General features: G+C 32.6%; 1 long non-coding RNA gene across 3 annotated transcripts; it reads right to left on the bottom strand.

Moving 5' to 3' along the window:
* Positions 1-7,631: 7,631 nt before the first annotated feature.
* On the bottom strand, positions 7,632-13,045 carry LOC104607183 (uncharacterized). 3 transcript variants are annotated; one of them, XR_736910.3, is made up of 4 exons: positions 12,566-13,045; positions 10,121-10,209; positions 9,888-10,010; positions 7,632-7,892 (listed from the first exon to the last, which is right to left on the bottom strand). It is a non-coding gene; the product is annotated as an uncharacterized LOC104607183 (long non-coding RNA). The 3 variants fall into 3 exon arrangements; XR_736911.3 differs by having other exon boundaries at positions 9,526-10,010; XR_736912.3 differs by having other exon boundaries at positions 9,505-10,010.
* Between the last annotated feature and the right edge of the window lie 5,106 nt (positions 13,046-18,151).

Genomic DNA, 18,151 nt, shown 5'->3' on the forward strand with positions numbered 1-18,151 from the left:
ATGGATGGAATGGACTGAACTCAATGTTATGTATGAATCCTAATTGAAGGAAGACAGGAATATTGCAACGGAGGACGTGGTTCATTTCTTGACTTGTATAATGACATACAGATGGCACAAGACATTAAATGTTAGGTACCGGTGTTAGCTAGACCACTAAAAGTTTCCAACATATCAATCAATCAAATGCAGAGTAGTCATGCAATTGGTGCTCCTAAGTCATTGGCTAGGGTTGTGTGATATACTTTGCATTTGGTGAATGGGAGTGCTCTGCGCCCTTCTTGACCGGGTTGGGATATTTTCTTCTTCAATAAGTGACACTAGACTAGAATGTCGATCAAAATGGTATTTATTCTTATGTCTGGGACTCTCTAGCTAGGTGAATCCTAGTTGATCAAATGGTATTTATTCTCTGTCCCTATTGTGATGGCCTATACTAAGTAATGTCGATCAAAATGCTGAACGCTATGATCCTTGCATGCGATACTCCACGTATCTAGTTATAAGATTGAATGGTACTGGTTACTCCCAAGGTTCGAATCTTATATAAATCATTTTGATGGTCTTCTCTTTTCATTTACTGTACTTGTCCATATGCGCTAGCTTTAAATCAAAGGAACCCAATGCTCTCATGGGGTACAACTCATGGCTAGGCTTTACAAACGTACAATATATATATATATATATATATATATATATGAAGATTCAATAAAGATCAAGATTATGCATCTGGTATGATATTTCTGATCAAGTTTTTCTTATATATTCCTTGGGGTTATACCTTTTTCTCTTTCTTTGTACCCTTTTTCTTTTTTTGGGTGGTGATTTAATTCCTTAATCTCTCGAATATGAATTACGAGACACTGTAAAACAAGTCAATTTGACTCTCTCTCATATTAATCAGGGGCTCTTGTTATTCCTTTTTTTAGTTGCTACTCGGAAGGAAGAGAACCATTGATTTCTGAGAAGGCTCTACCTTTTTGAGCCTCTTTTAGTGGTTCTACCATGTGCAACCTTGAACAATTGATGGCCTCAAGCCCACCTATCTCCAATTTTTCTACTCCACTATTTAATACTTTTCGTAACATTTTTAGTTATCTTCTTTATTTGTTGTCTCTCCTGCTCATCAAATTAATCAAACTCCCCTAGTTGAATTTAAACTTTAGACGGAAATTGATTAATTTTAATTTTAGCATGATTAGTGTAGGTCGATGTCGACATTATTATAGTGTACGAATTTGCTCTTTGTTCAGGCCAAAAGACGCATTATCAACCACCTCCGTTTATACTAAATAACCATCTCCTTTAATTTTTTGACCCGTCAAAGAATAATCTCTCTCTCTTTAGATATGGTGATGCATGTTAGTTAATTATTTTATCATAATCACTATGTCTATATGTATGTATGTATGTATGTATCTTCGAAACCAAAAATTAAAATTATATTTACAATCTTCAGAAAAGGCTCTCCAACTTGCTGAGGCTGCGGAATTAATTTCCCATCAAAATAATTTTCACACCCATCTCTTAACTAGGGCAGGCCGACCAGTGCCTGGTTGATACCATGGTAAAATAATCTTAGACGTCGACTCACACAATATGGGTGTAAAACACGAATTTGCGGAGTCTAAGAGCATGCAGCAACCATTATAGTTGAATGATACTGGTCCCGTGAATACTTGTAAAACAATATATAATTAAGTAGGGCATAATATTACCAAAAGAAAATTGAAGGTTTTAATTTATGGATGCTATGCTCTAGTGTATGTAGGAGTAAGCAGGAGGTTGCGTATATGTATCCCCTTCCCGGACCAGACCCCATATTGGCATATAACTCCTTTCCCAGTGTCGAGTGACATGTATGTAGATTGTAGAGGGGGCAACAATTTAATTGGGTAGGAATTAATTGTAGCCTTGCATGCATGTATTAGTGAAGCTAGAAGGCTAGTAGCTAGCGTGCATCTGCCTTCACTTTAGCAACTTACAACACTAGACTACATGTCATGGAAGGTGTTGAGATGACAAAACTTAGTTATGCTTGGCTTTATTCATGGAGGTTTGGTTGGTTTATTCAGCATAGAGAGTTGATTATACAAGATTCGTTGCTTCAGGGGAAATATGTGCACCAACGGTCCGCAGTTCATCACTGAAAAATTCAGCTATACACCTTTCACTGTTTTGGGGGAGACTCTTCATCTTTTGTCGATTGATGCTACCTCAATTTGCATCTCCAGATTCTACTTTTGGGGGAGAATCTTCACGTACACCTTCAAATTAATTTTATCTTTCCACGACAATTTATAATGTAGAATATCTACCTACTCAATATATATATTATATATATATATAGTCCGCGTCCGGTGTGTGTCATTGGTCATGCCACACTTTGTACGTACGTACAACTCTTCAATTATAATTCTGATGGGGCTTAAAATATCCATTCCATTCATTCTATCACATTCACACATAATATGTTTGCTGAATCGCTGATACTTGTACGATTACGATGATAAGTCGATGCCTTTCTAGCTCTTTTGTAATATTAATAAACTATTTATTAGGATTCCGAGTTTTGGAGGATATCAACCATGCATTCGAAATCGACCTTGTACAAATCTTCTTCGCTGTGCGTGACTCTTACGGCTTGCAGACCTATCTGTGAATTACATATATATCTAATTCAGGATTGCGCATGGGAACTCTCTTTGTATAAAACTGCATCAAATTAAACTATATGTAGGGCTGTTCATAAGAAGGTCCAATCCGATCAAACCGACCAATCCAGACCGACCCAATCCGAGTCGGCCGGGTTTTCATTAGTACTGTTCGGTTTTGGGTTGTACAAATTCATAAACCGATAGTTTGGTTTTCTTGTGTGAAAATCGAAACCGACCCGAACCGAACCGACTCAGTTCCTACTTAACTATTTAAATATATATTTCGATTTAAAATTAAATCAACCTAATCTATTTAAATATATTTCAATTTTAATTAAAATATATTTTATATTTAAAACTACTAAATAAAGATATTTCAGTTTTACATAAAAACTGAAATATCTGGCAATCCAAACTTGCACCACACATTTTCTACTTGCGGCCCATTCACTTTTTGGAGATATCTATGTTTGCTCAATGAGATTTTGGTTACCATTGACCGAGATATATATGTTTATTTTTTCAAATTTATGTAGGGTCCGTAGAAAATTCATTTTCCCTACATATCGCTTACCTGCATAAGTATAAGTAATTTTCCCACATGAGAAACAATTGAAAATAATTGGATGGAACAACATTATCCTTTTTAATAATTGTTTTGTGTGGCTAAAATGGCCATTTTCTTATTTACCTAGGAAATCTATACTATTTTAAAAAGCACGAATGGCCTCAAGAATATTTCTGAAATTTTTTGAAGACGAATTTACCCCCTCTATATTTAAATTTATTGATAAAAATGAGGGCAAATAGGTCAATTGGTTATTGATATTAAATGAATTGAAAAGAGGTAATTTTAAGATATTTAATGCATTCAATTTTCTCTCACTAAATCCAACACTTAAGTTATTAACTTGCATTCATGTTCATTTAATCATATATTTAAGCCATTTTTGTTTCTTCTCATCATTAAGTTCTATTAATTAAATCCATACTTAGTAAATTAATAATTTTAATAACATAAAAGCTTATACTTTTAAAATCTATCTATAAAAAAATAGTGTTTTCAACTAGGTGGTGGTAAGAAATTAAACCATTGTGGGTCAAATTGGTCAATCCATGTTGCCACGATTAAATAATAAAATTCAAAAATTGATAAAATGAAAAAAATAGAAATTAAAAAAACTGGGAACATTTTTAAAATACATATTAAACAATAATAAGTATGATAAATAAAAAATATTTTTATTAATTATGGAAATGGAATGTAAAATTTTAAACCAATTGGAAATAACAATATTTTTTATTCTCTTTCATTAAAACCTATATTTAAAATATATTTTCCTCATCATTAAATTCTTGTAATTAAATCCACAATACTAATTTTAATAGTATAAAAACAAATATTTTGAAAAGTAATGTGAAAACAAAACCATTTTCTTCCCTCATGGTGGTAGGCAAGCAATTCAATCATTTGGGATCAAATGGATTAATAAATAATGTCATAATTAAATACTAAAAAATAAAATAAATAAGTATGAAATGTAAAAAGTAATTTTATTAATGATGAAAATGGAATGCCAAATTTAAAATAGCCTAGAAATGAAATGATGTCATAGTCAAATAATAAAATTTTTAAAAATAAAAAATACAAAAAATCACAAAAAAATATAGAGAAAAAATTGGGCATATATCTAATGTTATATATTTATAAAAAATAAAATATTGGGTACATTTCTAATATTATGCATTCATTATATTGAACAAAAATAAGTATTATACATAAAAAATAATTTTATCAATGATGGAGATGTAATACAAAATTTAAAAGTCAACCTATAAATCAAACTATTTTTCTTTTTGGGTGGTGGGTTAGTGGTTTGGGTCAAATGATATCATAGACAAACAAAAATTTAAGTGTGATAAGTAAAAATTATTTTATATAATATAAATGAAACATATAATTTAAAGAGAAAATTATAGTCAAAGCGAGCTATACATTTAAAATTAGGTTGCAAGTTGGTACAAAAACCAACAAAACTTTGACAACCAGTTCTACATTTCAAATTATAAACACCCCCGAATGTCAACGAAGGCTTATGTGGCTATTGCCAATATGGGACAAATTATAAACACCAGCAAAAAACCTTTACTGAAAAATAGGTTTTTAGTTTCTCTCTCACTCCCTCTGTCTCTTGAATCTCCCTTTATTCTCTCTCACTCTCATAGTCATCTCTCTATCTCCCACTCTCTCTATCTCCCACTCTCCTAGCTTCGGTTTGTAGCCAAATCAAAACCTCCATCTCTCAATCTATCTTAAGCATTAGTCTTTCTCCCACTCCCTCTTTTGTTCTTTTTTTTTATTTTTCTTACAAACTTATACAATATTAATCAGGCCATATAAAAGAACTAAAGAGACCAACAACTTGTACAATTAAGTTATAAATTTCTATTAAGTTGGTGTAAATTTCATAGACAATAGTTTCTTGTAAATTTTTATCAAATTGGTGTATTGATTTTTGAATCATATCAAATTCGTCTCATGTTCTTTTATACGATCTGATTAATACCATATAAGTGTGTAAAAAAATTAAAAAAAGAAAGAATGAGAGAGGGAGCAGGAGCGGGAGCGGGAGAGAAAAAGAATGAGAGAGATTGAGGGAGAACGATAGGTAGAGAGAGAGAATAAGAGAAATTGGTAGAGAGAGAGAGGGAGGGAGTGTGAGATAAACTAAAAGCCCTTTTTTTTAATTTTCCGATCACCCAACACTAAAGGGTAATTTTGGTATAAGCTTTTTCTTGTGTCCAACATGGATTAAGTCCTATGTTGGTAACAACCACATAAACCTTTTGATGACATGGTTGGAGTTTTTATAATTTGAAATGTAGAGCTAGTTGTTAAAGAGTTTTGTTGGTTTTTGGACCAACTTGTAGCCTAATTTTAAATGCATAGCTAACTCAACTAGCTATAATTTTCTCTAATTTAAAATGAATCTGAAAGCAAAATTAATTTCTTATCCAAATGGTGGGTCAATGTGAGGAGATGGGAGATCCATTGTATGAATGCCCAAATCTTGCGGAATAAGGTGGGTGAATTTCAAAAAAATTTCTCTCCCTTTCAACTGGGAATCGTATTCCCTATTTAAAAAATCACACTTTCAAGGATCAATCTTGAACTATAAACAGAACTAGATCTGAACAAGAACAGTAGGAGAGGATTATACCTGATACAGAGAAGTAATATCTCCCAATGGAGGTGTTCACGCCCAAGGAAGGATCCAAAGACTGCTCCCACTGAAGATGGCGTAGTGTAGGATGGAGTAGAATCAACAGTGTTCTTCTCCAAGAACCTAGTCCTTCGCAAGAATTAGCAGGATGGCACGCGAGCATAGCTTCCTACCAGTCCTTTCACAAAGAACTGATATCAAGATCAAATCTTGACTTGTCCCACTCAGTTGAAGATCGAACAGGCAATGAAGGCGACAAGAAGAAGGAGGCGGCAAGAAAGAATTCTACAGGGTTGCTTAATTCTTCTTTCTGTGATTTCAACTCTCTAGAGGATGTGAGAATGTCTCTGTAAAAGACTGTCGCCCCTCTCTTCTTTGTAACCCTAAAAGATCAGCTCCCAATCTCATTAGGAGTTGTTGATCCAAGTCATAATTGGATCAGCCAATCCTTTAGGTGATAAGGATAAATCCTTATCTTATCTGCAGATTGGATCGACCTTCTCCTAATCTCATTAGGAGGCTCATAGATATGAGATATATATACTTTTATATCTCATATAAAATATATTTTGCAAGACAAATCTCAACGATTGAAATCGGCTACCGGTAGTCTTGGTTTCCATCAAAGAGAGTGCATCCCCGATTATTACCTTTGTCCGACAAAAAGACTGATCCTGTCACTATGATCACCCACTCAGATGAATTCTCAGACTATCCCAACATACCCAGGTTTTGACCCCCACTAAGGATCTCACTGATTGGTACATCAAAGATAGCCCAATCTGACACCTAGTGCAGTATCATAATCGAGTCTAGGGGTCGGGTGTAACTTTCCAGTTTTGCCCACTAATCTCCAAGGTCCAGGGCAATACTGGAAATCTGGTCCGGTTCAAAGATTCAATTGATCATACACTGCATGTGCTTAGGGTCTCACCCTGGCGGCTGAGACAGGCCACCCCAAACGACTTGGTGGCACATCAATGTCAGCCTTATCAGGATAGGCCTCCCCAGACCGATTTACTGGCTGTGAACATTCTAAACTAACATGAGTCTCATTAAGTGTCAAGTTTAAGAGTATTACACAGAAACATATCAAGGGAACATGAATCAAATATGTACTTTTATTCATTTACAATAAACTCATAATATACATCATTCTGATTGAAGCTAAGGGCATACAAAATTGTCTAACACAATGGTCCAACCATTTTCAAATGCTGCTAAAGATAGGTAAAAACGCCACTAAAGGCTAAAAGATAGGTAAAAATGCCATCAATAGCTGAGTCGGTAAAAGTTTTAGTCGCGTTTATCCGATTTTTAGTAACACTCAAGTAAATAACAATAAAACTTACTTTCAATGACGTTTATCCAAATTTTAGTGGCACTTATATAAATGCCCATAAAAACTATTTTTAGTGGCGATTCATCCTTTAGTGACAATTTCAAATGCCATTTTTAAATTTAATAATGGCATTTATTGACACATTTAGTGGAAATTCTTAGTGCCACTAAATTGCAACCACTATAGTGGCAATTATAAGTGCCACTAGATGGTTACCATAAAAGCTAGCAATAACAACATAATAGCATTTATTTTTTATATTGCAACATTTTTACAAGCGCCACTAAATGTCTAAACATATTCATACATGCATGCTAAAATATAATAAAATGAAGCAACAAAAAATATGTTGCTTATTATATAATGGTAAATGGACCTGTATCAATAAATATTAATTTCATCATGCCCTTTAAATCAAATGCATATTATATATTTAATTAAAAATCAAATAATTATGAAGTTTAGCCAAATAAACCATTTTCATATAAAACAAATTTATCATAAAATATTTATATATATACAATTGTCACTTTCAGATCATAGGTCCATAATGGATAGTCTAAAAACCAACAAAAATATAACAAAAAAATCATTTTGCTTTATGATGTCCAAAAGTCTTCATCAAAATCCAAAGTATATATCTTCAATACCCTCCACGTTAACAATTTCCTGAAAAAACAAATATATATTGTTAATAAAAACTAGATATAATATTATATCTTTGAATCTAATAATAGATGGCCGAGAGATAGATAAATAAAGAGAGATCTTTATATAACAGATTTTATATCTTTGTTGCGAATGGACTATTTTGTGTTCTTTCACTATTTGTTTTTTCTAGGACAGTATACAAGTTTATGGTTGTATCTTTAACAGTTCTCACCTGCTTTAGAGTGGGTAAAAAATGCGAGTAGAAAATCTGGAGTAATGCTTGTACTTTGAGACTTTTTCTCAAACATTTCTAGTGATTCGTGACCGGAACTGGGATTTAACATATTAATTCCCCAAGAGCTTCCTCTAGACTAAAAACTAAAAAACCAAATCTCATAACAACAGTAGTAGGATCAAGCCAATTGGCATCTATTAAATTTCTGTTCCATACAAGTTGTCCATATTTCAAATTTTTGTTCCATCGAAGTCCTCCTGTTCAGACCATGAGAGAGGGATGGCATAGTCAACCTAAACTAGGGTTGTCAATTGGACTGAATTTGGTCCAATCTGATTCAGTCCAATGTGAGTCCATTATAAATGGATCAGGTCTAATTCAATCCAATGAATGTTTTAGATCAATTTGGATCGGTCCAATTCAATGTCTAGACTGTCCAATTTGTTCAAATTCATTTTTGATTTAGATTGGTTTCAACCCAAACCTGGTTGGGTCTGGACCGTCCAATCTATTCTGTTACTATTTTTTGTCTGATTTCAAACTTGAGATGCATTCCACCTTAAGATTTTCTTTCACAAGCAGACATAGGGATTCAAATACCGCTTCCATGACACCAAATTTGTAGGGGGTGGAGATTTATAAGTGTTAATCGGATTTCCTGCACACTATATATCCACAATCTACCCACCTTGAATTGCAGCCACACATCCCCATCTTATATTATAAGATGCGACGCTGCCGTGTATTGTCGGTGGGGTGTGGGTAGAGAAAGTGAGTAGGAAATCTAGATTCTTATAAGTGTGGTGCTGTGCTATTCAAAGTAGCCAGCTGATGGGAGAAGTTAAATCTTAGTTCTTAGTTCTTATTGTATATCCTTCCATAAATAAAACCATAAAATCAATCAAAGGAAAATATAGCATTTATATTAGTATATTACCACTGTGGTTGAAACCTTATATGGTCATGTATTAATAACAAACTGAAAAGAAAAAGGAACAACCTACTGGAAACCTTAAGTCTAACAAAATATCAAAACGCCGCCAATCATCACAACAAAAGGATGGTGGTAGAGGGAGATGGGGCCACGTTTTGTAGTTATATGACACAATGAACACATGAACGCATACTCTGGGCATTGGAAAATGAGGTAATCAATAGTTGGGATTTCTAATAGATATGCAAAAATGTAATTTGGCTAAAAGTAGCCTCCTGTCAATTCATCTCCCATGAAATCGGTCATTGGAGGTGAGGGATGTCTTGGGTCATAAGCCGGATAATTGACCAATCAAGTAATCTTGATATGCCTTTGGGTGGTAATCCTAATACCACTAGCTTTTGGGGCACTGTTAGAGAGAATTGTGAAAAAAGACTAGGTCAGTGGAAGAAAAAACTCACCTTTAAAAGAGGGAGACTCACCATTATAAAGGCTTCTCTCTCTAATTGATTGGGGTTCCAACCATGATCAGGGGCCTTGGAGATTTGATCATCTATTGAATGAGATCCAGGAGATCTCTTTTGACGCCTCATGTTCTTTTAGATGGATTCCAAGAAAGATGAACTCTTTAGCTGGTCGCCCTTCAAAGTCAAAGGTGGACAAAATCTTTTTGTATAGTGTTAATACTTCAACTTTATAATTGATTATGGTCTTTTGTTTCCTCTGTATGACCTTTATGTACATCCCCCCCTTGATCCCTTTTGAATAGAAAGTTACCCTCAAAAACATATTTTGAATTATAGTAGCAGAATAGATATTGAGGATGGTATCTAGGGCATCAAACCTCAAATTTCAAGTATCATTCAAGAACATCTAGAAGCAAAGGACCATTCTCTCCATTCGTGTTCAAATCATATCCATTCTTGTTACAGAAATCCTTTAACTCAATTTTCCAAAACTCTTTTTCCTGCAAAACGAAAGTAATTTATAAGCAAACAAGAAAATTAAAAAAGAAACATTTTAAGTAAAATCTGAAAATTAATATGCTATCTGAAATAGAAAGAATTACATGATTACCAAATTACATTCAGGCAAAAAAACTTTTAGGGTGTGACCCAATTGTGCCCACCCTAGGTATTCACATATCAGTGCTGTTAGTAGCCTTCCTGCATGTAGACATCCCAATCAAAGAAATGAAGAGGTCAGAGGAGGAAATCAGCATTACATAAAGAACAAGTAGGGAGACAAGTTGATCAAACTTCAGCCTCAAACGTAAATACCATGAGTAATAAAGTAGTAAACTAGCTGGCAAAGATGGGGGATCACCTGCAACCACCAAGGTTTAGGGGGAAAGCATGTCCCTATGTGAAACAAGGGGCCATTTCTAAATGGATAGATTAGGGATCCCCAATATCAGAGAGGCCATTGCTCTTTTATTGGAGAATTTGGACCCAACATCCTTGTCACTTTTCATGTGCAATCAAATGGTGTTAACAAGGCATACCCTTGTTAGAACCTACAGAGCAATTGGTGACTACAAATAGTTCAGCATAAAGTAGTAGGTTGCCCTAGCATGTAAGGATATGTTTTGTTAAAATTCGGCTCTAAAGAATCACTATTTGAAACATGAGTTTTGAGACAAAAATGACTCTTTTTTGAAGCTAATTTTTTTACTCCAAATAATCAATTCTTGGAATGAGTTTTGTGAGGAATTACTTCCAGCAGTTTTTTATTTTTTTATTTTTTGAGAAAAGTCTAACCAGATTTCATTAAAATAAGGAGTACATGAAATGAGAGGATGTACTTCCAGCAGTGTTCATGCATCCAAATTTAAAAATTATTAAATTTTAGAATCACAAAATTCATTAATTCTCTAAAAACATGCCACATGCAACCTAACTTGTTCAAACAAGAATCTAGATATCTTGGATGCTATATGAACCTCTTCAAAGCTATAGTTCTTGGAATTTTTGGCATCACAATTAATCAGAATCAAGTGTGTAAGCGATAGTTCTTACACAGTTCTTATCTTGTTTAGTTAAGTATCTTTCAAGTTTCAACCCCTAGATACTAATGAAGTGGATCCATACAGAATAAAATGGAACTGTTAACTCTTAGTCTCTGCAATTACAGGACCATGCATGTGTTGGGTCATTATCCATTCATATTCTGTACAATGTAAAATAGGACAAGGGCCTCACAAACCAAGTACCTCTTCAATGATGTTCATTATAAGGGATCAAATTGTGTATTTGTCCAACTAGGCAGGTCCATTCCTCTAGAATCATGTGGCCCCATTGCTTTGTATTTGGCTAGAATTTCCATTAAGATGTGAGGGATCCTAATTGTGAAGGATCTCCATCCAAGGATCTATTTGGGTACGGAGGTATCAAGGGGTGGCCCATGGAGCTCCTTTCTAAGCTCTTATCTATCCTTGCTAGCTCTCTGAAGTCTGAATTACCTAATTATAAGAAGTAGATAGGCCGGGTGGTCCAAATAGAATATCTATTCTTGAAAGCACTTGTGCCCTTGTATATTTTTGTTCAAGGAGAAAACAAGTTATAGAAATTGCTAATTTCTGCCAATAAATATGACACATCAGGTCTGTTTGGTAGGTACAGAATCTACTCCACTAGATATTTCTTCACCGTTTTGTAACCTGATCACCTCCTATTGTCCCTAGGATTGGACCCCACCTAGGCCTCCAACAAGCTAATGATCTACACTGGATATATTTATTACATACAATCATGTTCTTAGATTAATTCCAAGATTGTTAACAAACTAAGCGACCCTTATGACCCTATCCTAGCCCGTTTGACAACCATTTGAACAGCAACCTTTCTGAGTCTCTGCTTTCCCAATCACTGCCATCAACTGAGAAGGGGAACCCCTGAAAAAGTGATTGTTTCTTTCACCCCAAAACACCTAGAAAAGGACTAGAGGAGAAGCAAGCCACACAATCTTGCCTCTTTTACTAAACCCAGCTAAAGGTCAAGTAGAAACGAGGCAGCCAATGTCATCGGGAGGAATCCAATCTTTGCCAAAGTTTATTGAAATGAATCCACGCTGCAAAAAGATGGGGCAGTGCAAAAGGTGACTGATTTTCACGCATTAAGCTGAAAATTTCAGTCATGACCAAGTATAATTGCATCAAGTAGAATGATCCACCGTAAACACTGAAAACTAAGCCATAAGGTAGTATCTACCTAGCATACCAACAAGTTATATCCCTTCAATATATCCCCAGAGCAATGTAAGTAGAAACCATCTGAAAATACAAATTCCATTTGATCATTCTACCAAAAACTAGGGGGTGCACAATCATCAAATGCACATGACTAAAGTTAAATCATACGTTTTTTCCCTTTACTACAATAATAAATATACTAAAAAGAATTAATGAATTGATAAAACCTAAAAGGATCAAAATGAATAAAAACAATAAAAAATAAGAAAAAGAGAGAACCCAACAAGGAAGAAAGACAACAAAAATGGGAAGGTCATAGACTACAGACTTACCGTAAGCTTCTCGATCTGCTAATTAAGGTCGCTGTCATCTTAGTTGCTAATGTTCAAAGGGATGGAAGCAAATCTTGATGGGGAAGTTCAACGATAGGTAAGGGCTTGAATGAGGCAAAAGAGGACTAGGATGAAGAAAAGAGTAAAGGAACCTGTGCCATTGAAGGTATTTCCCTAAGGATCTGGAGGAAGATTTTGAAAGAAGGCCAACCACTTCAATAAAGTCCTCCGTTCTTGTAGTGGCCTCGGCGCATGAACATTGGCTTGGGACAACTCCGCCATAGCCCCGACCAAGCAAAAAATGGAAATAATATAATATCTGTAGACAAAAGAACTCACATAGACAAATAAGAATTCTAAAGTGGAGTGTAGTGAGCTCATGCACGAACTTTGCCACGATGTGAGTTTCGGGGACGGATGGAGGAGAATGCAGAACGAGATGGGGGAAAAGGAGAACCCAAACACCTATGAGCAAGAAAGTTTAGCGCTCATTTTTCTCTTATTGTTCTTTTAATAGTTGAGAATAGATATAGTGGCATTTAATATTTTAATTGCTTTTTGGGTGCAATTTATTAGAGATACATCAATAATTATTACAGTGGAGTTTATATTATATTTTAGCGGTAGTTTAAAATGTGCTGGTTAAAATACAAATGTAGTGGAGTTTCATGGTGGCATTTTTAAGATACACCACTAAAGATGATTTATAGTGGCATTTAGAAAAATGCCGCTAATAAAAATGCCGTTATAATCAGAATTTGTTATAGTGAATTTTTTCAAGAAATTCATGATGTCATAATTGAATATTAAATATTTATAAAAAGATAGAACACCAAAAATGAAAGTGTATAGAATTTTGTCGAAAACATTTGAGAACATTTCTAATGTTATATATTCATCATATTAAATAAAAATAATTGTTAAAATAAAAGTTATTTTTATTTATGATAAAAATGGAATACAAAATTTAATAATAATAATAATAATAATAATTGTTATTTGCTACAAGCATTGAAGTTTATTTTTAATCATATTGTTACTTTTGTTAATTTTCAATTTCTATCTTAACTATGCTATATCTAAAATTCAAGTAATTAATATGAAGAAAAATTTCTCACGTGCAACGCATGTGCTTAATTACTGGTAAAAGAACATGAATAAATAGCTTCCTAAAAAACGAATAGGGCTAGAGGTGTAAATCGGGCTGTGCCAAGGTTCAAAGTATTGAAAATGCAAAATTGGAAAGGCAATTTTAAGAGATGTATCGAGATATGCCTTTGATACGCATGCGTATGGAGAAAACTAAGACACGCATAGATACACTTGGAAACACTATAAATAGTTTCATAACTCATAAAAATACATCAACAACACTAAATATAAGAACTCAATGAGTTGTATATACATTAAATGAATATATTTTAATGATTTAATGAAGAAATATATTATAGTTAATTATAATTTTATTAAAAATCCTATGCTTAACTATAATTTATAAATTATAATTCTTATGTTTTAATGTTTTATAGGATGGGAAAAACTCAACTCTTCCATCCAATCATAAAACATGCATTGGCACAACTTCTAAGTGAAAATATAATCAATAATTATTATTTATTATTTATTTCTAATAATTATAAAAAATAAATAAATAAAAAAACATTATATAGCATATTAAAATATAGTTATTAAAGAAGAAATTTCAATTGCTATGTGGGTATGATAGATAATCTATAGAATTATAGTATATTCAATCATTGTGATTGAATGATAAAATATAATTAATTAATTTTTTTAATTAAAAAAATATCAAAAATAAAAAAATAATAATTATTAAACAAGAAATTTCAATTGGTCTATGGATATGATAGATCATCCATAGAATTATAATAGATTCAATTGTTGTGATCAAATGATAAAATATAATTAATTATTATTTACTTTTTAATTCTAAAAATAAAAAAAGAATATTAAAGAAGAAATTTCAATTGCTCTATAGTTTCCATAAATCTACTGATAACACAAAAAAAAATGTGATTTTGAATGTAAGAAATGTAGATCAACATTAACTTAAACATTCAAGAAAAAAAAAAGAAATCACAAAATATTATAAAAATTAAAAAAAAATTACCTATTTTTGCCATATTTTTTCAAAATTTGAAAAATCTTCAAAAAAAAATGAACGATCCACACTTGTTTCTTGCAAATTTTTGCAAATCTATTACTCCAGGAATGAGGTTTGGAGTTTTAGAACCATTTGGGCTGAAAGAAGCATTATTTCAGGGAAAAGAACCTTGCTTTCCCCCTTTATTTTTTTTTTCAATTTTGGGTTGTATCTTTTTCGTTGATACGCTCTGATACACCCCCGATACAAGTTCGATACGCATGGAAAAAGATGAAATGCCTCGTATCGAAATTTTAAACCTTGGGTTGTACCGTCCGTGGACCAACATGGCCCGACCCAAATTTGGGCTAACATGATACAACGACTTGTGGGCCGTGCTAGGTCCGACACGATGGTTTGGGCCGTGTTGGGCCTGGAGTTCTAGGTCCACGGGCTGGCACGACATGGGCTGCGCTTGGCTCGCCCGATGAACTAGTCGTTAGGGATCCCCACCCCCTAACGGCTAGTTTCAGCTTTTTGGTTTTTTTTTTACAAAAATATCCCCCAACAACTATAAATAGATATATAGGGGGGTATTTATGTATTTTGGTTTTGGAAAGAAAGGCACAAATGCCCTCCAACAACTATATAATAGCTAGTTTGGTGGCATTTTGGGTAAAGTGATAAATAACTTTACAATGACCAAAATACCTCTCCCAACAACTAAAAAATAACTTGTTTATAGAGTATTTTGGGCAATTGAATTATTTTCAATTCCTATAAATAGTTTTATCCTCCACCATTCTCATCACACCAATTCTCTTAATCACTTCTCTAGTTTTCATACTCTCTCAAGTCTCAATCTCTCATACATTCTCTAGTTCTCCAATTCTCAAATTTATTGAAGTTTCAACAAGAAGGCTTGTTCAATAGCTCAATTATCTCAAGTTAGCAATTTAGAAGGCTTGGAATCATGGAGTTGAAAGACTTCAACTGTTGAAATCTAGTTGGGATTCTGAACCAGCAATCTGAGTAAGTGCAATTAAATTAATTTTTATTTTTTAGAATTAAAAAAAAATGTTGGTTCCTCTCGAAACCAATTCCCCAATATGTTCAATGTCGATGATATTCAGTCGCAATATGATAGTGTTATCACCAATTTGGATGCTATTAATATTAACTGAACTTTCACCCCTATTACTAATATTATGGGAAAGAAAAAGAAGGCCACTAAGTTGATTAGCCCAGTTTGGAAAATATTTAAAGTTTTAGGGGAAGGGAAAAAGAGTTGTTTGCCAAAATGTTGGAAAGACTTTACCTATTGTAGCAAAGGTGGTACTGGCCATTTGGGTAGACATTTGCTCACCCATGAGAAAGAAAGAAGAAGGGAAAGAAACAACACAAACACAAATTGGGTGGGGGGTTGGTATTTGTAAATATTCTCAAGAAAAAAATGAGGCAATAAGAAACCAAATACATTGTATATGTTGAACAACCATTTTTGTTAGCTGAAGATATTAAACTTGAAAAATGGTTACGTAATTCTGTAAATCCACAATTTAAAAAAGTTTGTAGGAATACTATTAGATCAGATGCTTTAAAAATTTTTTGTTCACATAAACAAAATTTAATTTATATGTTATCAAATCTTAATTCTAAAGTTGCAACTACTTCTGATATTTGGACTTCTAAATTTACATAAGTTATATTTGTGTTACCGGTCATTTTATTGACGAAAAATAGCTTTTAGATAAAAGAATTTGAAGTTTTACTATGCTTGAATGGCCACATACTGGCCCAACTATTGCTGCAAGTATTTTAAATACTTTACATGCTTATGGAATTGACAATAAATTATTTTCTATTAGTTTTTGATAATGCTAGTATTAATTATTCAACAATAAATATTTTAAAATCTCAATTAAAACCATGTTTAAATGGTAAATTATTTCATATCAGATGTGCATGTCACATCTTAAATTTATGTATTAAGGATGATTTAAATATTATTTTTACCTATATTTCTAAAATTAGAAATTGTATTATATATATTAAAAGTTTTGGAGCAAGAAAACAAGAATTTAAATATTTATGTCAAAATTATGGTTTAAAATATAAACATTTTATATTAGATGTTAAACATATGTAAAATTCTACCTATGCTATGTTAGAAAGTTGTATTTCTCACAAACAATTCTTAGTGATTTTTATAATGCAAAAACGCCTAATATTATATTTGAAGAAGATTGGGAAATGACAATTTGTATAAGAGATTTTTTTAAAACATTTTTATGGTACAACTTATGAATTATTGGGTATTTACTATCCAACTAGTTGTAATTAGCTTATCAATTAATGATGATTAGTGATTGTTTTGCAAAATATAGAAAAAATCCACAATTTAAAAGTATTATTGAAATAATGGAAAATAAATTTAAAAAATATTGGGAAAACATTTCTCCTCTTTATTGCCTTAGCTACAATATTAGATCCTAGGATTAGGAAAGATGGTTTAGATATCTTACTTGAAATATATTGTGAAAATATGAATATTGAAATTGGAAATAAAAAAGAAGAAATTAATAGTTTATTATTTGAAATTATAATTTATATGAATATGAAGTAATGGGGAATTATAAAAATTCTATAACTTGTATAGCTTCATCTTCCACTTCTGGACTTGAGTCTAGTAGTGGAAGAGAAAAAACTTTTTTTATTTAATAAGGCAAAAATCCACTGTCTCGACAACAAGTTCATTTATTGAACTTAATTTTTATTTACAAGCAAATTTTTCTACTTTTGGTGGTTCTTCCTTCACCTCGAAGGGAACAAAGAATTTTGATATTTTAGCCTGATGGAGTGAACATGCAAAAAATTATCTACTTCTCGCTGCCATGGCATGTGATCTACTAACCCCTTTGGTGTCTATAATTCCATCGGAGTCTTGTTTTAGTACAGGTACTAAGGTGTTGGACGACAAGAGAAACTATATGAATGATGAAAGTCTAGAGATGTGCATTTGCTTTAAAGATTGGCTGGATGATGAAATTAAGTTACAAGACAAAGGAGGGCATGACACTACACTTGATATTTCACATGAAGTAGATGAGCAAAGTCAAGAACACTAGGAGAAAATGATGAAGTCAATATTTTTTGTATACTCAATAGTTGTATAGCATTTTTTCAAATTATTGTAAATTTTGTTTTAATTTTATTTAACTTATTTGATATTTTTAATAATGCAATTTTTTATTTTTAATTTGTAACAATATTGTGTTTTTTATATTTTATTAATTTATTGCATTTTCTAAATTTTCATATTTTATTCATCCAACCATTGTATGCTTTGTTTCATTTAAATTTAAATGAAATAAAATTCCTATTTTTCTTCTAATTTGGTATTCACTTTGAGTCTTTGTCCCTTTGACTTTTTATTTGGTTAAGTATTCTTTTAATTTCTTTGTTAGATTTTTTATTTTTCA

Source organism: Nelumbo nucifera, chromosome 3, assembly GCF_055504915.1.
Source record: "Nelumbo nucifera cultivar China Antique chromosome 3, China Antique-T2T, whole genome shotgun sequence".
NCBI classification, from domain to species: domain Eukaryota; kingdom Viridiplantae; phylum Streptophyta; class Magnoliopsida; order Proteales; family Nelumbonaceae; genus Nelumbo; species Nelumbo nucifera.